This window comes from Pristis pectinata, chromosome 20, assembly GCF_009764475.1.
Source record: "Pristis pectinata isolate sPriPec2 chromosome 20, sPriPec2.1.pri, whole genome shotgun sequence".
NCBI classification, from domain to species: domain Eukaryota; kingdom Metazoa; phylum Chordata; class Chondrichthyes; order Rhinopristiformes; family Pristidae; genus Pristis; species Pristis pectinata.
Window position 1 is genome coordinate 26,321,068 of NC_067424.1, and position 24,091 is coordinate 26,345,158.

Below are 24,091 nucleotides of genomic sequence, written 5' to 3' on the forward strand. Positions count from 1 at the left end.
AGAAATATGAGATTTAATAATAGTTCTCCTTTAGATGCCTCACTAACTGGGACATTCAGGATTGATCTGTGCAATGGCCAAGTTGTAATCTGTGGTTCCTGATCTGATCCAGTCAATAAATTCCCTGAAGATTATATTATGAGATCAGGTGGAGAATTACTTCCTTTCTCCAGGACAAGGACAATCTCCTGATAATGTCCTGACAGCCAAGAGATTGCAATTGAAGGTGGCTGAGATGGCTTTGAAGTGTTTTGTTTGAAAAATAGGGGAAAGTTTTATTTCTATACAACAACGTGTTCAGCAAATAAAACTTCTACAGTGAAAATATGAATAATTTGACATCACCCCAGTTAAGAACTGTGAATTTAAAGTAATTATAATGTTAGAATCAAAGTTAATTACAACTTATTTGACAATCAGTGTATAAATTCATTGAAAGTATCTGCATCACTAACACTTCTTGGTACCACGTGCTTATTTAAACACATTAAGCTCTGGTTTTTACAAGATTATTTTTGCATTTTCTTAATTGCTGAGTTAAGCAAAATACCTAATTGTCAGTTTTCATAAAATAGCTCTATTGAGCATTTCTTTAAAAAAAATCTAAAAGCAGAGATTTGAACAGAAAGAAAATACAGAGATTAAAAACAGAAAATTCTAGAAACTCCTCGGCATGAGTGATGGAACAACTTTGAAAATTTATCTACCTGGAACATTAATTCTGTTTCTCCCTCCACAGTTGCTGATCGGCTGAAGGTTCCGAGCATTTTCTGTCTTTTTTTTTCGATTTCTAGCTTCCTCAGAATTTTGCTTTTAAATTAAGAATCTCCTCCTTCTTCTAACAGCTTGATCTGCTCTGTATGTGCTCTGTTCATTTTCCCAGTCATGCCAGACATCAAGCAGAGTGGGATTGCCTTGACATGATGAATTAGTGGAGTTTGCTGGAGCTTGAAAATAAGGCAAAGTCCTTCAGTGCTCACCACTCTATTCCCTGCTGGGGGGCTTCATCAACTTTAAAGAATTCTTGAAAGCACCACAAGCTTGTGGAATTGTAGCTTCAGATAATGGAACTTGATCATCAACTAACCAGCAAGTAGAGGATAATTCCCCTGGAGTGCTGCTGGTGACGGTGGGGGTAGTGAGAGGCCTTCCAACTGCTAAGCATCTGACAAACGGTACAAGGTTAAGAGAGGGCATTGGCTGGAGTGCTAGGTTCCAATGTTGCACTGCTGACACGTCAGGTTTGCACTCTAATTGCTGTGTGTACGGCCAGTCTTCATACTTCCAGCAGGTGTTAGCTTCACACAACAAATGTGGTGGCCAGCGCAACTCCCACTGCATCACATTCCAAATTATATCCAAAAAAAAGTATGAGCTATCCATCTGAAATCTGTGATCTAAATATTTATTATATATTAAATATATTTGCACTGTATCCCAATTTTGTCAATTTCTGCTGTCAGTGGGAAGCTTTGCTGTGAATAAATACAGCAATTGAGGCTGCAAACCCATATTGTGCAATGTTACATAGCAAAGAAAATACTGGCTTAGCAAAATCTGCAATATGGTCCCAGGCCAGTTTGGATGGCTTTTTAAACATCTTTCACTGGTAATCCTTCTGGTTTATAAGAAATGAGTGACAGCTGCAACTGGATATCCTGGCCTGGAGCATAGGCTTCTTCAAAGTATCATTCTTTTATGTTTAATGTACTATGTGCTTTTATTGGAGCATAGTTTTTTGTTTTAATGACTTGATCTTTTGCACTGTATACTCTTTTTATTCTGTCAGATGTTTTATAAGTGTCATGTTCAGTTAATGTCTAATTTGCAGCAACCAAAATGACCACAGTAAAGATTTGAGAGCATGATGGTATTTCTATCTTTGGAGAAGGAAAAGGTCTCTTTTGGCAGAAGGAAAGCAGGTTTCCTTATACATTACTCATTTTGTATTTGCCTGCCCTTATCCTCACTTACTGGCCCCTAATGATTCTTAGAAAACTTTTGGGCATCTACTTAACAAAGGAAGGTACCACATTGATATGGTGTCTATTGAGCTAATCCTCCAGGCAACGCTTACTACAAGGACAGACCTTCCAAAAACTGTGAAGGTCACCTTTGTATTAAACATTTATACAACACAATTGTATCAAGCCAAAGTTGGCAACGTATCTCAGATCATTCACTCAGCTATACACAGATGTAAAGCATACTTTTTTGGCACAGAAGGATGTGTACATTCCATTCCCTGAAGAAAAGAAGAAATAATTTAAGTTAACATTAAATTTCTCACTTTCCAAGAACAAACAAATCTGTAGGTTAGGCTCCTACATTATTAACCAGGTAACCAGCTCCTGAGGTGTACTCTCTTCATATAACATTGGACAGCTCTGCCACTCTGTCACTTGTCCATACACCCCATTTGATTACATTGGACTCCTTTTTTCCGATACTTTTCTACTAAAGGACCCCTTAAGGATAACACATCTTTTAAATCCATTATTAAACATTATAAAGGTTGTTCCTTATGCAGTCTTTACCTGACTACATCTCTTTAAATCCGATCTGTTGGCAAGCTTTACTCCTTTTTTTCATTGGTCTATCTGCTCTTTCTTGTCCAAAATTATTCTGAGTTATTCTGCAGTGTTCAAATAAACTGACACTGTGAAATTAAGTCCAGTCACCTCCATGAACTTTCTGCCAGATTTTCTCTGCTCTTTGGACATTCCAAACATAGATGTTACTCTGCCTAATAAAATTATGGCTTTGATCGAACCACAGTGGAGCGTGTCCATATACAAAGGCAATGCTATATTAATAATTAATACAAGGAGCTAAGAAAATAAGCCAGCAGAGATGCTATATTACAGAAATTGTTCATATGATATCTTACAGGCTTTCCCACACAGAAAAGAAAACATAACGAACTTTCACTGGTACAGTGTCCTTACATAATTCATATAGAGGTTAAGTTCAGATAAGTGGATTTTTCTTCATTTCAGCAACGATCTGTTGCAGGTAGTTTTGAATTATTAATTTGCTCATGAAAATGCATAGTTAACAGCGAAAAGATTTCCATAATAACCCTGTTTTCTTGGAAATCTCTTTTTCGCATTTCTTTAAGGAAACATTTAGTCTTTTCAGTGTCAGAGTACTTCAACCAAGTGACCTCCACTGATGTAAAAACTCTTTCTTGGCAGACCTGTTTGACTGCAACAGTGCTACAAGTTCATGGCTAAACCTGCTATGATCTGACATCTACATCTGATCTTTCACTGGTTAATTTTATCACTGCTTCTAACCTGCTTCCTGAAGTTCAGCACACAAAATTCAATTGTATAGACAGATGATCAAACCTGGGACCTTGGTAATTATTTAGGTAAATGTGTTGGATATCAGCACCTTGTTTATTACCTTAAGGAATAGTATTTTGATTGTTTGCATTTTTCTTGAAATGTAAATTGTACTGTTGAATGCAAATAAAGAAATGAATAAGTAATATTCAGAATAACAACTTACTGTGATGAATGTTCAACAAGGTGATAGTGAAAAAAAATCAGCCATGATATCAGTTGTTATGGAATGGAATTGGCATTGCACAATATAAATATTAACTTAAAAAGAATTGAATGCAATTAACCCCTACTTAAATTGTAATTAATATATAAATGGAGAAAAGAAGCTCAAAGTTTCATTTCCATTCAGTTTCCACCATCCTGACACTTTCACAAGATCCACCTCTGATCTTCCCTTCCTTCTCTCAGGAGATATGTTAGCGACCAATATCCATTAAAAGTCCACACCTTGTCCCACCCTACTTCCCGTTCAAACTCCATTCCATGCTCCCACTTTCTCGAGCTCCAATGTGTCCATCCTGCTGATACTTTCCAAACATATGCTTCTTTTTTCCCTAACTACATTGTTCCCCTCACCGTAGTTAACAGGACTCCAATCTGCTGCTCTCCACTTCCCTCACTTTTGCTCTCATGCCTCTCCTCCTACCCAGAACAAGGATAGAGTTTCCTTGTCCTCACCTTCCAGCCCACCAGTCTCCATGTTCATCAGATTGTCTTCCATAATTTTCACCACCTTCAAAGTGATGCCACCACTAGATACATCTTCAGTGCCTCTCATCTTTCAGCATTGCAAAGGGACCGTTCTCTCCACAATTCCCTGGTTAACTCTTCCATCTCTACCAATACCCATACCCCTTCTCATGGTACTTTCCCTTGCAACCACAGGAGATGCCGCACCTCCCCTTTTACCTCTTCCCTCCCTACCATCTGGGGTCTCAAACACCCCTTTCAATTGAGGCAGAGATTCATTGTATTTTTTTCTAATTTACTGTACTGCATTTGGTGTTTACAATTTGGTCTCCTCTACATTGGGATAAGCAAGCACAAACTCGATGACTGTTTTGTTGAATTTCCTGTTATCCACCTCTGTAATTCTTCTTCCTACTCCTACTCTGATCTCTATGTCTATGGCTTCTTACATTATTCCAGTGGAGCCCACTGTGAGTTCGAGGAATAACACCTCATCTTCCAAATAGGCACACTCCATCCCTCTGGACTAAACAATGCATTCAATAATGTCAGATGATCATCCATTCCAGTTTGTGTTTGAACTGACCGGTTCTGCTGAAAGGTCATTAATTTTAACTCAGTTTTTCTCTCCCCATGGATGCTGACTGACCTGTTGAGTATTTTCAGCATTCTCTTTTACTTCAAATTTCCAACAACTGCAGTTTCTGTATCTCTAGTATTTTATTTCCCCTCCTCTCTCCTCATTCATCTCATTCAATTCACATTGCCTCCAGACAGACCATCTGCCATTAACAAGTCTTCATCAACCTCTTTCAACCAGCACCAACACTGTGTCGCTGAACCCCCATTGTTCTCTTCACCCTTTCCCCTTGCCTGTATCTCAAAACATGCTTGTTTTCTAACTTTTCTAAGTTATAGTGGAGACTTGCTGTAATTGAAAGGATAAATACTGAAATGATTTATAGCCAATGCAGCTGTACCATCCAGGTAACCCAGTGAACAACTAATCATGAGAAGTGGAAACTCTAACCATAACATTTACATGTTTCCAAGCACTGTACTGAATTGAAAAACACTCACCATGAGTTAAAATGATTCATGTGCACCTTGATGGCCTAATGACAAATCAAGTGATGAGCCATGCAGACCAGGAACTTCCCACTTTCAATCTCTGCTCTGAGGTGAATTGGTTAACCTTGTCCAAGGCACCAATGGAGTCCAGCTGCAGAGAAATGAGAGAATTTGTACTGAAGTGAAAATTGCATATTTGTGTATATAAAAATATATTCCTAATTATGAGTCAAGGAAAACTTCTCCTTGAATCTCCTGAAGAGAAGGGTAAATCAGCTAAGGCTCTTGACATTACTTGAGCTGGAGTAAGTGACGTGAAGGAAATTTGAATAATGACAACTACTTACCTGGCTGCATTATCTTCTATGATGTGACGGCATCACACATAAAATATGGCCATCTTTTTCAGGTATCTGAGGTTTATCATGATTACGGACATGATTATCATTTCCTTCAAAAGAGTAAAGAAAGTTTGTAGCAAAAGAATACAGTTAATGAAAATCAAAAACTACAGATGTTGGGAATCATTTAAAGAAAGAGAAAATGCTGGCAACACTCAGCAGTTCAGACAGCATCTGTAGAAAGAGTAACAGAGTTAAAGTTTCAGTTCTGATGGAGGACCTTCATCATAAAATGTTAATGCTGTTTCTCTAGCCACAGATGCTGCCTAACCTGTTGATATTTCCACAATGTTTCTGCTTTTTATTCAACATTACAGTTACTTTGAATGTTAGAACACCAGCTCTCTCATTGTTTCTCCTTTCTGGCGTTCATTTGGCTGCTTTTGTTTCTGTATTACAGAGCTTCTGATAACATTTTAAATGAAATAAAACTCACAGTTAGGAAAGACAAGTGAATATAAGAGAAAAGAATAAGCTTTATTTTATTTAGCAATTCTGTGAGTGAAAAGGCAAACTGACGATAAATTCCCATCATAAAATATAATGGATAGTGCTGAATGTCTGTATGGGAATAGTCAGAGAAAATTGGATGAGGAAGTTGTGCTTAAGAACAGCCATGATCCACGTTTGCATTTTATCCATTTCCTATGGCAGTATATTTTTATGAATCCAAATTGATAAGCTGATTAGTGAAATGACTTTAAGTTGCCATTTGCTCGAGTGCATTTCTCCTGTAGAATACGCCATTCAATCCTAATCACAGTGCATCATTTAAACTCATCTTGATTTCAGAATGTTCCAAAGTCCATCAAGGCCAATGAGGTACTTTGGAAGTGTAAACAATATTACAGCCTCTAGGATGTTTTATTTAGATAAGATTTCTTTATTAGTCACATGTACATCGAAACACTCAGTGAAATGCATCTTTGCGTAGAGTGTTTGGGGGGCAGCCCGCAAGTGTTGCCATGCTTCCGGCGCCAACATAGCATGCAACTATGTTTACAACTTCCCAACCCATACATCTTTGGAATGTGGGAGGAGACCGGAGCACCCGGAAGAAACCCACGCAGACACAGGGAGAATGTACAAACTCCTTACAGACAGTGGCCAGAATTGAACCTGGGTCGCTGACACTGTAATAGCATTATGCTAACCGCTACACTACTGTGCCAATGCAGAGTTAATGTAAAGCATCAGGAGTATGCTGCCAACTGGGGTCATGACAAGAAAAAAGACACGAAAATTCTGTCAAGAAAATTTTCAGCATGTAAGCTCACATGTTGAAGCAACTTTGTGCAGGGACCCATGGGCTGTTTCGCCTGAGGTATAAGTGGATGCCTTACTCTAATGCATGCTGCAAGCTGGAATCAGCAGTTGTGGGACTTGTGCAAACCATCATACACAAGTCCCGGCAGAGATCCAAAGTGCAGTTCTGTCTTCACAATCTCCTGCTCTAGTGGGACCTCCTAACCCAGCAGGTCTGGAAGTTGCACTTGAAAGCCAGGTCGCTTTGACACAAAGTTGCCCCTTGATGGTGGCACTGAGTTATGGGCATGGACACCTGCCACTGCTGTTAGATACTTAGGGCAGGGATCATAGCAGTCAGGGCATTTCTGCCTATCCCCCGGATCCCTCTCCATGCCCCTGAGAAAAAAGACAAGTAAAAGATGAGGACAAGAAGACTTGCACTCACAAATATGGCCTCAGGATCAGCTGACAAAATCTTCACTTCCTGAATCCCCAAATGCCTGAGTAGGAAAAACAGTAGACAGCTACCAGTTAAGGCCTGTCACTGCAGGCAAGGTCAGTACCATTCACAAATCTCACACTTACATTAGAAAATCATAGCAGTGATTACACACTGATATTCATCAAACACGCCATGCATTCTTTATGCATTTGTGTGTGCTACATGGGAAGGACCCCATTTATGGAAATGTACAAAGCAGCAACTGATCTTGTTTGTTCATTGCACTTTACCATTAATTAAGACTTAAGAGGTTTATGCTGCACCATAGAATTTCTCCGCCAGATAACAATCCAAATGAAAGTTACAAAAAGACTGAAAACTGGTAAATCTACTTAAAACGAACTGGGAAAAAATCCAATTTCTATGCCTTTGATAGTCTAAGATCCTCTCTGCACAATACAATTAATCCTGCCCTAATATCCTGCCTGTAAATAGCAACTAGCAGGTTTTGTTTACAGATTCATTCACATTCCTTTGAAATTGTTTTGTTCTCATCTTTGTCAATTGAAGTCCACTGGGTTTTTTTCATTCCTGTGTAGATATGCACTGGTGTGGGAGAATGGAAATTGATATTCTGTAGAGGTTTTTTCTGGAAACAATTACTGCTTCAGTGTGTGGGTGTGGAATATTTTCTACAGGTTTTTGTAATGGAAATCAGTTCCATATTTCTGGACGGACATTTTCTTATCATGAAGCCTATCATATTTTTATTCATTTTCATCTATTTGATAATGAGATGCAGACACTGTCCTGATGGACAGGAACTTCTCTTTAGTGAGGAAACAGATAAAAGTAGAACAATTGGAGATGGAAACAGAATAAGATTAAGACACACATAGGATCACCAGATGACGGAACAATAGAATTGGCCAGAGGCAGAGACAGGGAGTGAGACACAGTTGTATTTAGGTAGTGATAACATCACCTGAAAATGTTAGAAGGAAAGAGAACAGATTTAGCAAAAACATAATAGGATTGTAGAAGAAAGGAGAGTGACAGTTGGGGTATCTGATGATCTTTTGTTCTTTTAATCTACTTATCTATCTAGCCGAAGAATAAAATAAATATTTTCATCGATTTGCTTATGCAAGCATTATGAATTTGCTGAAAGTCATAGTTTTCATCAAAAGCAGAAGATTCAGAGTTCACATCAATCTGCTTTGTAATTCAATGACAAATTTCAATATGTAACAGTCACCAAACTTTGTTCTGTATACTAAACAATTTTGAGTATTATATGCACTTAAGAATATTATATTCTTTTCAAAATAAATCTTAAATATTTTCAAATATCAGGCCTTCAAACCGTGGTTGCTGTGTTCATGAATTCACTACCCTATGTGGTTACTGAGCTACAAATTGTGATACAGCTCCCTGCCTTCTATATGTTGCAGTAAATCAGCAATCTGTCATTACATATCAGTTTACTACAATGAGGCAGTATAGATAAATTGCTGAACACAACTTGAAAAGCAAAGGATCTTATTTTCTGGATAACTCAGTGACCTTATTAGCTCCTACATCTCAGAACTGTGAAAACATTGGAAATCCAGTCCAGGCATTTTCCTTATCCATCTGTATTCTCAAGATATGATATAGCTGCCCGAACGTATCAGCCTCTTTCTACTGGATAACTCTTGCTGTGTGCCTCAATATCCTCTTCCCAAAGAATCCCAATTGTATGTTTCTTGAACTTATATGTACTATCTGCCATGTTATTTTTTTTAACTTTTCTCCAGCTGAGGTTTGCAAGGAGTAGCCTTCTGGATGAGCAGAAATTTCCACCAATTAAGTCTAAGGAAAACAGGAAGCTATTGTTTTCCATTCCTACTAAAACCATCGACTTCCTAGCCACTGACTCAATCATTCCTTTCCTCCAAACTGGCTGCAGTTTGATCATCTTCCCACTACTCTATATTTGTACACTGCATCCATTCTTACATCCCAATATCCATAGGAACTTAGCAAGTGGATGTCTGTACCAGATCCCACTCAAGATCTCCCCAGTTATACCTGAGAGTGCAATCAGAACATTGACCATCATATAATTCAGTCAAAAATTTAGTTTTATACATCTTGTTTGCCCCTTTTGATAAAGAATGATAAAGAAGATGTCACATCCTGTTTCAATAGGAACAGTTTGGATCCATTTAACACGCTTTTACTCTGTCACTGGGAAATCTGTTTTTTTCCCTTGATCTTCCTTATACTTTTCATCATTATTTCCAATGTCATATTCTTCCTAACCACGCTGAGCTGAACCTATCATCAATTGGCTCGGCTACCTAAAAGATCATACCAATCCAAAGCTAATTGCATTTTTGTTGATTATTAAAATCTGTAATTCTGGAAATCCCATTTATATGTTGCAGAACAGTATTGGCTGTAAGCTGCTGGTGGAACTTAGGGAAGAATAAAATCAATTTTGAAACTTTCAATTAAAGCTAATGTAATTCATCCTACTCTAATTGATTTTTTCTTGCTAATCTGTGTTACTGTTGTAATAGTTGGTATTTGACCAAATTGCCAATAGTCTTTGTTGCAAAACAACACTGCCTTGGAAATGGTAGGCCCTCATAAAGGCATGTCAGTCAAGTCAAAGAAAGAACATGCAGTCTCCACACATCACGGGAAGTCAGGACTGAACCGAGGTCATGAATGTGAGGCAGCAGCTGTACTAGCTGTGCCATTGTGCAGTTCTGCTTTCCTCACACATCCCAAAGATATGCTGCTTTGTTATGTTAGCTGGCTGCTTACATTGCTCCAAAGTGTTGGTAGGTGGCAAAAGAATCAAGAGGAATTTGATAGGCATGTGTGAAAGAATGTTGCAGGGAAAGGAGGAGAATGGAATTGATAGGATTGCTTTGTTGGGAGCCAACAGAACCCTATGGTGCAAATCGCCTCCTTTTGTGTAGCAGCTAGCGCAACGCTATTACAGCGCCAGTGACCTGGGTTCAATTCCGGCCATTGTCTGTAAGGAGTTTGTACGTTCTCCCTGTGACTGCATGGGTTTCCTCCAGGTGCTCCAGTTTCCTCCCACATTCTGAAGACGTACAGGTTAGGAAGTCGTGGGCATGCTACGTTGGCACCAGAAGCATGGTAACACTTGCAGGCTGCCTGCAGAACACTTGATGCAAAAGATGCATTTCACTGTCTGTTTTGATGTACGTGTGACTAATAAAGATATCTTATCTAATATGTAGGGTGGGTTGGGGTCAGTGATTGTGTAGAGCTAGGTAGCTGGGATTAGTAGTTGGGCATAAGAAGAAAAATACTGGAAAAAAAATCAATAATTTATGCAGCATCTGTGGAGAAAGAAAGAGAGTCAAATTTTCAGGTCAATCACCTTTCATCAGGATTGAGAGAAAGGTAAGAAATCAAATATTTTTAAGTTTCAGACATTGAGGAAGGGGTGGAAACAACAAAATGAATGTCTGTGATAGGATTAGTCAGCACCACCATCACTTGTACCATTCTGTCTCACTTGGTATCCATCCTGTGATAGACATTGTTCTCTCCACCTTTATTCCTTCTCTGGAATTTAGAACTTTCCTGATTTCTAACTTTCCTTGGTTCTGATGAAAGTCCATTGACAAAAATCATTAACTCAGTTTTTGTCCCATAGATGCAGCTCATCCTACTGAGTATTTCCAGCATTTTTTGTTACGATTTTTGATGTCTAGTATCTGCAGTCCTTTGCTGCTTGATCAGTAGCCAGGTATTTGTAGAGTACAGGTAGAATGGGGAGGCAGTGGTGTCAATACCTGAGAAGATTATTCCTCAGCGAGTGAATTGATCTCCAGGGAAATGCCAGAGTTGTCAAGACCCAGCAAAGAACTGATCCACTTGTAATGTTTTTATTGCTCAAATTATTACTGTGGTTTGCAAATTTCTAACTTGTTGCTATTTGAGTCACTTTTATTATGCATCTCTTTATTCCTATTCCATGGTTAGACTTCAATCTTATTTAAGATGGAACGTTGTCAAAAGATCTTAAAAATGTCTTCCCTCATAACACCCAATTCACTAACTGTATTCTTTACGTCTTTGATAAAGTATCGCAAGCTAGGCATGGGCTGGATACACTTGGTGCAGATTGCTTTGTTTATCAACAATGTGTCCTCATTGTATGACTTGAATATCCAATCTAAATACTATGTGCAATCATATGTCTTCTAAATAAACTTGTTTTCTGCCAAGTACCAATCTAAAACATGTTTAATTTATTAGAATGTGAAGGTTACTGGAGGGAATGAATCACCTGCAGAATGCAAAAGATGAACAAATAACATATTGAATTTAAGAATTGGCAGAATAAATGAGAATGATTTCAAAGCACTACCCATGACTTCATTAAAACTGGCAGAAGCAGTTTGAGTGGATGCATGAGAAGTTATCCACATTGGTAGGTAAACAGAAAGGCAGAGTATTGGTGTTGGATTGGGAAATACTGCTACACAGAGGTCACAGTGCCCTTGTACAGCAGTCACTGAAAGCAAATATGCAGGTGCAGCAAGCAGCTGAGAAGGTAATTGGTAGAGTGGTCTTGTCTGCAAGAGGTTTTGAGAGCAGGAACAAGGACGTAATACCTCAAAGTATATGATGCTAACAGAGGTAATGGCAAGAAGAAAAGGACGAGAGGGTTTGATCTAGAAATTCTTCAATATTAGTGTTGTATACTAATCCACACAAGCTAGGACTGGCTGGGCTGGGCCTTACGTGTGCTACCCTGCACCATTCATTGCCACAGGCCCAAAATCAGTGCAACATGCAACTCTGCCTTCACAATCGACTCTTCTGTTTTACTATACTTTTACAGGGCCTTGGTGAGACCACACTGGGAGTGTTGTATGAGGTTTTGGTCCCTTTACCAATGGAGAGCAATTAGATCAGCTAGGCCTGTGTTCACTGGAGTTGAGAATAATGAAATGTACACAACTGTGACAGCATTTGATAGGCTGGAAACAAAGAGGATGTTTCCCCTGATTGTAGGGGCTAGAATGATCAGTCATGGTCACTTGGATGGTGGTAAACCTGTGAAATTCTTTACTACAGAAGGTGGTGAAGGCCATATTGCTGACGGAGATTTTAGACTTCTAGACATAAAAGTGTCCAGAACGTAGGGAGAGAGCAGGCATATGGTTTTGAGACGGAGGATCAGCCATGATCGTTTTGAATGGTGGAACAGGTTGGCAGGCTGCTCCTGCTCCTATTTTCTATGTTTCTAAGTTTAACCTTCAGGAAATATGCAGAAGGTAAAACAAATTCACATCCACGTTGTATGATTGCCTTCACTACCAGTGTTAGCTCTGATCTAGGCAATGCTGGGAATTTTAATCCCAGGAAGGAGTGGGGGAATAGACATACAGAATCTCCTACCTCTAACCCACCATCTACTTCTTGTATAACTGCATAAGATAACAATAGAGGAATTAAATTGCAGTCAAGAAATGTTCTTTTTTAAAAAAATGTCATTGACTGCTTGCCCCTAATTTTAACAAGGTTGTACATTGTGCCTGGGCCTGGGTTTCCCAAAGTTCAGCAAATCTGACAGCTGAAAGAAGGTGACAACAATCAAACCATGAGGTAAAAGCCCTCTTTGCCACCCCACCTGTACCCACCAACTGGCCCTCTGGTACCCCGTGAATATTGGGGATGAAGCCTTTCTAACTGATCGAAACAGGATAATTAATGGATCACTCTCTGAGTTTCCCCAAGATTTCAACCTTCTTGAGCAACATAACTGATAATGAGGATAGCTGCTGATCCTGCTTGTACAACGGGAAACTTCAATTGACCACCCTCCCTTGATTGCCCATAACAACACCACCCTACTGATTGCAATGACAGGGAAAAAATGGGACTGCATTCGCACCTGATTTCCTTCCCTAATGTGGCTACTAACCCCAGGAAAATTAGGAATAATGTAACAGTACATCCTAAAAGGAGAAACGAAGACCTCCCTCACTCCCCAGTGGAGGGAAATTGCACAGCAAGATTCTTTAGCCTCCTACTCTTAACTCATCTTCCATCACATCAACCAGCATGACACTTCTAATTCAAATCCTCAGTGTTGATTATTCCTTACTGGTACTGCAGGTGGTGGCCCATTGACAAACTCTCAGTATCAACTGACATCGGCAAAATGTACTTCTTTGCAAAATACTTCCAAATATAATATTGCAATTTATCAAAAGTACAGCAATTTCAGAACCTTTGCTTTCCACCTGATTTAATCCAATCCTTTTGTTATTCTGCAGTTGAAACCATAGAAAGTTTCAATGGTAAAGTAACATTAATTTCTCTTGTTTTTAGCACTTCTTAATTATACTGCAATCAAAGCCGAAGAGTGCAATGCAAGATTAGTTCTAAAGTAATAGGTTTAGTAGTTTTATCGATTAATGTGTAAATGGCTTTTTTTAATTTTTCCTTTCAGCTGAACCAGTGAAAAGAAACAGCTGTGGCCAGTAGTGCTGTGAGTAGTGCTTCCGTGCATTTTCTGTCTCCTGTAAAGAATATATGCTCAGATGCATGAGATGTACGTCTTGTGATTTCTCTAAATTTTGATTAGTAACTGGGATTCCTTTTATGTGTAAAAGCTTCACTTGCTGCATTTCTGTGATAAAACTGGTTGGTATAAACAGCCATAAAATATATTTCTCTGCAACCATTGCTGATCTTATTAACTGTTTGCCTATGGAAGTGAGTTGCTTACAGGATAGCAGCTGACTATAATCATGTGTATTTATTATATTAGGTGATTAGATCATTTCAAGATTCAAAGCGAATAAAGTTCCTATCCAATAAATGATTCATACATACAGTATCTCCATTGTATTCCTTTCACTTTGTACCTTGTTTGCCTAGAAATTGAAGTGCCTGTCATTTCATTTTCTGTGGGCTATCAGATTCCAATTGAATAAAAGATAAAATAAAACTGGAAGACTCAAGATACAATGCCAGATCCTTTTCCTTTGCTGTGTTGCATGTTTGGCATGCGAAAGCGTGAATGAGCCCAGACAAGCAGTGTAGTGTGGAAACCTGGATGATACTTCCGGCATTCTGTTCGCAACTGTTGATTAGAAGTGGCCAAGGAGTAGACAGCTAGGGATTGAAAGAGTGGCTCTTAAGCTGAGATCATGAGTGTGGTTGGACCAACGGTTTAATCGGGGAGTCAATTCAGCAAGCCAGTGGGAGGGTGGGGCCAGACAGCAGAAGGTGAGTTGGGGTGGGAGGTTGGCAGAGGGATCAGGCCAGGGAGTTGCCAGGGTGCAAGGGCAGGGCAGGGAAGTTGATGGAGAACATGTTGTCCTATAGAGGACACAGAGGAGTTAGAACACAGTTGTCCATGAGCAGCATGGGCCACTGGCGCAGAGGTATAGTGCTTGTGAGGCTTCCTTCAGTTTTGTTTAAAGGGGCTGAGCCTAAGCAGATCCAAGCCTGTGCAGACGAGTGTTGGGAACCCACCTCAGTAGATCCCATTTAAGTAACACAATTAATCACCCACCCATCTACCTTCCCCCTCTTACCTGGGCTTGCCTATCACCTGCCAGCTTGTGCTCCTCCCCCTCCCACTACCTTTTTATTCTGGCTTCTTCCTTCCTCCTTTTCAGTCCTGATTAAGGTTCTCAACCCGAAACGTCAACTGTTCATTTCCGTCCATGGATGCTGCCTGACCTGCTGAGTTCCACCAGCATTTTGTATGTGTTGCTCCAGATTCCAGCATCTGCAGAATATCTTGTGTACAGTTAATCAGTTCTCCCTTCACTTCTCCTCACCTGACCAAATGGTGAAGCTTGCCCAATCTTTCCACCGTTAACCAATATACTGTATGCTGACCCATCATGCCTGTTTACCAACCTCCCTGCCACCTAACCTTTGCCCAGACCCATTTTCCCATGTGTCAACCTAACCTGACCTTTCTACCAATTTACCATCTCTCTTTCCAATCCATCTTCTAACTCCTCTATAGGACAACATGTTCTAACTCGTCTATCAACTTCCCTGCCCTGCCCATGCACCCTGGCAACTCCCTGGCCTGATCCCTCTGCCAACCTCCCAGCCCAACTCACCTTCTGCTGTCTGGCCCCACCCTTCCACCAACTTGCTGAATTGACTCCCCCATCAAACTGTTGGTCCAACCACACTCATGATCTCAGCTTAAAAGCCACCCTATCAATCCCCAGCTGCCTACTCCTTGGCCACTTCTAATCAACAACCCTGTCTTCCAACCTCAGACCCCCTTCCCTGACCAGCTCTAGACTTTCCCATTTTCCTACGTGGGCCTTAGACCAGGTGCAGTACTGAATTTTCCAGCTGTGACCCCTCGAAGAAACATTAGTCCACCAACAATTTAATGTGGCTGGTTAGATGCCAATAACCATGTGTGTAATTTTTCATAAGATGTGCATAAAGAACATATAGATTTTATCCACAGATTAAGAAATCCATTGGGAGTCACAGGCATGGTAATAGAATTTTTGTCAGTATATCACCTACAGAATCAGCTATAAGAACATCCATCTTATAAGGTACAACATTTGTATGCAGCGATAACAATGGAAATGGAATTCAGATGCTCAAAGGTATGACATTGGAATGACAAGAGGGCATTACAAAAATAGCTTCAGCTGAATGTGTTGTGATTCAAAACCAACTAAAATAAGTTGAAACTTTTTTCAAATGTCATAGCAAGACACAAATAAGAATGTTGCGTATAATAAGTATATCAGTCGTGATATAATTGCATTTTCTTCAAATTATATATCTATTAAGTTCAGAATTTCTCATCTTGGACAAATGCCGGTTTCTGTTTATTGTGAATCTCTCTTTTGTTTGACTAATAATTACTTGATGCACATTCATCAAATGCCTCTTATTCTCTTAAAAAGCCAAATTCTGTTCCTTTCTCTCTTTATATCGTTGACCTTTTTGTGAACAGTTTTCTTTAAAGGGGAAGCAGGTAACCCTTGACAACACAAAATGGCTATCTCTAATTGGAAAGGAAAAGCTACAGACAAAAAAAAAGAAATCAGAAAAAAAAGCAAGAATGATCAGAGATTGATCAATAAATATGACTTATATTTGCAAACTGTTGATGTCTTTATTTTCAGCTGATAGAAAATGAAAGGTAACTTTCCCTGGGATGTTTTTATTGAGAAGATTGTGTCACCTTAGGCTCTCTGTTGTTTTATTAGTATGTGCCACTTGTTCCACTGTTTCAACTGATTTACTACTAAGTATGCACTGGGGACACAAGTGAACCTTTAGTGGATGTAGGATTTAAACCATGTCGTACTATTATTTCAACTTGTATTGAAGATGAATCCACAACTTGTAAAGCTACTTCATAAATGAAATAAAATTGCAGGTTGGGAGTTGCACTGTTGCATTATACACTTTCAACTTTTCGTGACATCACTAAGCAGCCTGACCTCATGCTGCAGTTTACTATCGACTGATCTAATTATTGGACATAAGGGCATATGTCTAGTGGCTGTAACTGAGAAAACACCCAGAATACCATGTACTTTGAAAGCACAAGGGGGCAGGAGTTTCCATCTTCATGCACTATATCCTGTCAAATTGGATACATGAGGATAAATGAGCAAATAAACAAAGGAGAAGCCCCCATCATCAGGTAAAACACCATCATAAAAACAAATTGACATGACCTTTTGAATTCTATGACCCAAGCTGAGAGATGCTCCAATCTGAAGGAGAAATAGAAATATAATATGGATGAAGAAATTCTAATATATTTAAAAGGTTACAATATGTTGTATGTGCATTTGAAAGAAATACAGCTCAGCTATCTCTCACCATATTTTTAAATGCCAAGTAGGCTATAAATTGTTGACAACTTCCTAATGACTTTGCAGATTTAACCAGTGAGTAGTTAAGCCACACAAACTAGAAAACAATCCACGGCTTGGGCCGGGCAAAGTTGCCTCAGCAAGACTATGAACTCAATGATTTGTCCCCAGTTACTGATCCTGTGAAGCAGTCCATACTTGGATGCAACAAGATCTAGACAATGTTCAGGCATGGACTGACATGTGGCAAGTAACATTCCCAACATCAAAGTGCCAGGAAATGACCACTTTCAACAAGATAGAGTCTAACCGCAACTTTTGATATTCAACGGCATTACCATCTTGCATAATTAACATCCTGGGAGACACTATTGACTAGAAACTCAACTGGACCAACCAACATAAGAATAGATCAGAGGCTGAGTATTCTGCAGTGAGTGACTCAGCCCCTGATACCACAAAGCCTTTCCACCGTCTATAAAACACAAGTCAGGAGTGTGATGAAGTATTTTCCACCTGTCTGGATGAGTGTAGCTCCAACAACAGTCAAGAAGCTCAACAATGCAGCTTGCTTAATTGGAACCCTGTCCATACATTAACTGCAAATTATACCATCTACAAAGTGCACTGCCATTACTCACCTTGGCCACCCTGACGTTACTTCTCAAACACACGATTTCTCTCACCAAGAAAGACAAGGGCTTCAGCCACATGAGAACGGTACCATCTGTTATTTCCCCTCCAAGTTACACACAATCCTGACTTGGAAATATATTGTCATTCTCTCATTGTTCCAGAGACTCAATCCTTGAACTTTTTGCTCCCAACTTACAGAGTATCTGCACTAGAAGGACTGCTGTGGTTCAGTAAGGCCTGGGCAATTAGAGATGGGTAATAAATTTTGGTCTTGTCAAGATGCATGTGTCTTAAAACATAAATTAGTACCAAAAATTCGGAGATATTTCACAAGTCAGATTATCATCTGGGAGCATGAATAAATTATCAAATACATCTATTTTGAATAATTAAGAAATAATTATTCGCAGCTTTTTTCTCTTGTTTTATATTATGGACTTTGCTTTGTTTGAGATGAGCTTTAAGAAGTTGGAATTCAGTACAATGGTAAATATTCAATTAATTGAATAATACAAGTTTTCCCTGAAATGGATTATGGTAAATTTCATTACTTTTTCATAGAGCTTATAGGTTTTCACAACATGCCAGGCTGAAGAATTTAACCAGAAGGTTCACTTGCTGTACAGCAACTTTTAAATGGTAATGCAAGTGCTGCATGGTGTAGGTATTGTGTGACTGTCCGAGTGAGAACTGAGGGAGATCATAAATGTTGATATTAAATTGAAATGTCTTGTAAAATATGAACATCCCACAGTGTTTTGTTATGAGCTTCTTAAGTGGCGTAACAAGTAATTATTACACAGTAGCTGAAGCAATTGGACAATTGATTTCCAGCCAGAAAGCCTTATGCTCAGGTCCTGGAGCTTGGTGATACTCAAGCTTATTCTTAATTGGTTTGAGTTTGATCAGTTTTTACCTGGATCACTAGAGGGAGTATTTTATCATTAATTGTTCCGTCAAGAGGTTGGAGAAAAACAGATATAATTCAAATTTCTTCCTCATACTGCTTTTGCCGATGAGTGGTTGCTTATGGCTCTGAGAGTGGATTGTGGAGAAATCCAAAAGCATAAGAGACAAGAGCAGGGCTGGCCTAACTGATTCAATAAAAATCATGTCTGATCTCAAGTTCACTTTCCTACTTACTCTGTGTATTGCTTGCACCCTTTAGTTTCCAAAAATCCTGGCCTTGAATATACTCAATGACTGAGCATCTGTAGCTTTCTGGGACTGAGAATTCCAAATATTTGCAACCCTTTGAAGTAAGAATTTACTCCTTCTTAATATTCACCCTTTTATTATGAAGTTATAATTCCTGTTTCTAGATTCTCCAGTAAGAAGAAAAGTCTCTCAGCATCCACCCTGCTGAGCTTGCTCAGAATTTAATATGTTCTAATGAAATTGGCATTCAGTCTAGTAAACTCCAGTGGACATAGAACAATGCTATTCAAACACTTGTCATAGTTCCCAGACACCTTCTATTGAATGAACACTGTTACATCCTTTCTAGGGTACGGAGAACACATCTTCACTCAATGCCGCAGCAAGACCTGTACAGTTGTAAGACATCCTTCCACACACACTCCTTTGCACGAAAGGCCAATATACCATTTGCTTTCCATATTGCTTCCTGGAACTGCATATTAACTTTTTGTGTTATGTTCAGCAAAGCTCACCTCTGCACACCAACATTTTCTGGTTTCTGACAATTTCAAAATATTGGTGAAAAAATTGTTCTGCGTGGAAAAATGTGCATGAATGCGGTCAACTGAGACTTTTCAGTAGTGATATTCCTACACACATGATGTGCAAGGTGTTACACTTGTTTGAATTGTGAATCACAGGCCTATGGATTCAGAACTCCAGGGTAACTCCTCGTGATACTGAAAAGCACCTGCACAGAAAAATGTTTTACCCTTTGCCTGCATTACAGACTGTGTAAAGGAATTCAGGTAAAACTACATTTGGATTGGAGTATGTGCTGATCAGGCCTAGAGGGTGTCTGCCAGGGACCTAAGTGGGGTATGAGAATAGTTTGGGAGTTTGTAGCTTGAGGTGTGTAGGGTCTTGATAGATCACCAGTCTGGGATGTGGGTTGCACAGCAGATTGATAGTCAGTGGGGAGCAGATGGTTGGGATCTTAATTCTGAGATAACTGGGGATCTGAGGGACAAATCATCCATCCTGCTGCTCACTGGCTATTTTCTACCTACTTATATCCACAACACTGTCACTGCCAGTACCCCAAGATAGTTCGGCAATCAGTTTATGTACTGTTGGCAGCGTGGTCCAGACCTAATTAACACTGCATTGAAAACCAAGTGGCTATTCATTGTGAGCATGGATGAAACCTGTCTTAAGGCACTTCTCCAAAACAATGAAACAATGACAGCAGCAGAAGCAGAGAAGACAAGAATAAAAATGGACAGGTAAAACCTCAGAGCAGGGCTCATAAGAAAGGACACCTTTTCAGAAAATGTATAACCTATTGTTATAGTACTAATGTTTAACTGCCTTCAGGTGAGATTTGCAGCGAGAAGTGGAAGATATAATGAGAATTTTCTCAAACATGCTCAAAGGCGTTCCAAGGAAGTAGTGAATTGCTTTTGCCCTCTTAAGGACAAAAACAGCCTTTCCAATTTACATTTCCCTAGAGGGAGGTAATGGTGAAGATTGAATCTGGGCCCAGAGACCCAAATTACTGTGAAAAGGGTCCTGAGGGTCATCAATCATCTCCACATCTTCTGTCAGCCTTCTGACTTTTCTGTACTGTTGACTTATTAGCATATTATTTCTGTAGCTATATATAAATAAGACATATTATCTGCAATGTTGGCATTAATATACTGGGCTCTGCGTCCTCGGTTTTACCCTATTTTTCTTTGGTTACATTTGGCATTCCCCCACCCCCTCCCCCACATTCCCATCATCCTTGTCTCTTCCTAAATATCCAGCATCTTATTTCATTAGTTCCGAATGGTTATGCCAATTCAGACACTTTCCTCAAATAGCAACTCATACAGGGTCAATTATTAATCGTAAATCTAAAATTGATATATGTTTGTTAATTAAAGATTTAAAAGTGTATGGAGAAAAGGCATATATATGGAATAAGGTTACCGATCATCCACAATTTCATTGACTAGTGGAAGGAGCCTGAGAGATGAAAAGGTGCACTCACGTTGATTGTCGCATGTATGTGTTGATTAGAGTTTGTCATTAAATAATAGTGTTTAACAACAAACATAGTAATGAACAACTCCTATCATGACCAACTTTATTCCTTTTGATTAACTTCACATTACAAACGTAAATAAAGGCAGGCAGGACCAAATGAATTCACTGAAAAACTTTGTTTTCCAAGTAGTTACATACAATACAAGGCTGTGAGTAAGTAAGGAAATAAAAATGTTTATAAAAAATACGGTATTCATAGCTTTCAGTTTTAGTTAACAATCATACAGTAAGAGAACCACAATTAGTTCTAAAACCCAAGGTCCCTGAAAGTACAGAAACAGTAGAGTGATTATCAGGGAGCAGAGCCATAACCTTCATGTATTTCCCACTGACCAATGTTTTTCTCAACCCCAATCTACCCCAATGGTCAATAAATGGTGGTGGAGTGCAGGGCTCCATGCCATAATGAAGAATTGCCTTAAACACCATCCATGGCAGGCAGTGTGTCCATTTTGCCACCATCTTCCCACCGAAAGTGCAGGCAAATACTGGAAGTTATTGTTGTAACTGCCAGTGGGCCTCTATTAATGAATGTTGTTGGTGAAACCAACAAATGGTGGCAGAGTTCTAGTATCCGACGCTGCAGAAAGTTTCACTGGGTGAAAATTTCCCTGGACCTGAGACATTATTTGAAAGGGCCCCAACATTGAAATCCTCACCCTGGGTTTTGGTCACGTGTGTCTGATTTTAGTATCACTGAGGAAGCCCTCACAAGCTCTGGGAGGTCTGCCTCAGCATGCAAGGCCTGTATTGTCCATGGGCCAACATGCATAGTCGAAAATTTTGAAACTGTCATCCAGACATGGGCTCAATCCATTGGATGTAACCATGCATGTCTCGGCTTCTCCATGTGTTTACACAGAGGATCCAGAAGGAAAATTACAGACTTTCTTTGCAATGCCTGTTAATTTTCCTTTGGAACTGATTTTTTTTCATGAAGGTGAATTGCAATTGAGGTGTTGTTGCTTGAGCTTACATTAAGCTTCTGTGGAAGTATGGGAGACTGAAATTAATGGACATTAATTATCATTATTTTACCAAGTTTTAAGTTTTGTAGAAAAAAAGATGACTTGTGCCTCGGCTGTAAAGCAATTCAAAAATATATTTATTTGCATTACTTGCCTGCTTAAACTGCCTAAAATAGAATCTATTTTCCATTAACATTATCCTTCAATTTTCCACTTTATCTTCACGATGAATAATTGCAGGTGTCAGACTTACGCATAGATCAGTCATACAAAGAATTAATTGTGTTCTATTATGGTTTCCGACACCTTAAGCACCAGTGTCCAAATACATTCTTGCATCCAACCATATTTTCCTATGAAACACTTGAATATTTTAATATTCTTGGATTAGATTTCTGACATAAAGTGAATTTAAATAGAAGCAAAATAAAGGGGATGCTGGAAATCAATTCAGAATGTTAATTTAAATTTTGTTAAGTCTTAATTAAAATGAAGTCAACAATTACTAAAACATCTTCTTCAGCTTCTTACATTATTTCCACTCTCCCCCCTCCCTCACCTGCCTATCACCCCCCTCACCTGGATCCACCTATCATCCGCTAGCTCTTGGTCCACCCCATCCCCCCACCTTTTTATACTGGCTATCTCCCCTCTTTCTTTCCAGTCCTGATGAAGGGTCTCGACCTAAAACGTTGACTGTCCATTTCCCTCCACAGATGCTGACTGACCCGTTTAGTTCCTTCAGCTCCTTTGTGTGTTGCTCCAGATTTCCAGCATTTGCAGTCTCTTGTGTCTCCTGTCAACAATTACTAAAAGATTGATTTAAAAATAATTGCTTTTCAATGTAATGAGGACACTTGTTTTCAGTGTTTAATAGTTTGTTGTAAACTGTACCTTTTGTTGACTATGCATTCTTAATTTTAGATATATTTAGTAGTGAAAATATTAATTATTTCCCTTGAAACTGAACTAAGCATCCAACCCCATATTCACTTGAGCACCAGCTTGTTACTTTTAACCATTGCCCATCTATACTCATCTGGCACTGCTTATCTTACCTCAGAGCTCAACTAGTTGGAAATTGTAGCAGGTTTGAAAAGACAGTTGCTCAAGTTGAGTCCTCTTTGACTGATGCTGAAGCAAGCCTTCACTCTTTGGTTGTGGACTGCTTTGATACGTGAGGAACATGCTATTCACAGGCTCTATATCTGCAGAAGAATATTTTGCAGCTGCGGTCAATTGCTGGCAGATATTCTATTTGACTTCCATGTGTTTGCCCAGGAACTGCTGTAAATTTTAACCTGATGCTCAGTTGCATTTGACATTTTTCATAATATTTCATTGCACTTTCAGGCGGCACTGTAGCACACCTAGTAAAACCCATGCATCACAGCTCCAGCACTTGGATTCAGTCCTGATCTCTGCTGCTGTCTATGTGGAGTCTGCATGTCCACCTGTGTCCACGTGGGTTTTCCCCATGTGCTCCAGTTTCTTCTCACATCCCAAAGAAGAGTATGTTGGTGGGTTAATTGACCACTGTAAATTCCCCCTGGTGTATAGATGAATGGTAGGATATGGGGGGAGTTGATCTTGGGGAGAATAAAACAGGTTCAGTGTAAAATGGTGATAGATGGTCGGCATGAATTTGGTGGGTTTCGGGCCTGCTTCTGTGCTGTATGCCTCTTTGACTCTGTCATTCTAATACTTTGAACTACATAATAGTGATTCTGTATCAACTATTCAAATGCTCTCCTGCCTTCCACCAGGGTTTCTACATAAACTTGATCTCTTCTGGAACTCCGATGCCTTTATCCTAACTTGCACCATATCCCATTCACCCTATCACTCCCATATATTCTTGCTCAACCTATTCACCTCTTCATTACTCTCTCCTTTTAAGGTGCTCCTTAAAAGCTATGTTAATAATGAAACCCTGTCTTACTATCTCCTTGTGTTAAGTTCTACTTGGTAATACTCCAGTGAAATGCCTTGGGAAGTCTAACTGCATGAAAGAAACAATTTAAATTCAGACTGGCATTGTTGAGTTTATTATTCTATTTCTGAATCTTATCTCTGTATTAACTTGCATATCTTTCCTATTTTTTGTAAACCATAAACCAGTCTTCCATAAAAATGACAGTTGTTTCTCCTGTGTGATTGGCAAGTTTGCATT

At 39.3% G+C, this 24,091-nt stretch overlaps 1 protein-coding gene across 2 annotated transcripts in view; it reads left to right on the forward strand.

Annotated features, from left to right (window-relative positions):
* Positions 1 to 24,091, forward strand: part of LOC127580820 (synaptotagmin-B) — a 441,147-nt gene that overhangs the window by 184,558 nt on the left and 232,498 nt on the right. For both annotated transcript variants that reach the window (XM_052034732.1, XM_052034733.1), the window contains exon 3: positions 13,702 to 13,740. The gene's annotated coding sequence lies outside the window, so the exon portion shown is untranslated. The remainder of the gene's footprint in view (positions 1 to 13,701; positions 13,741 to 24,091) is intronic.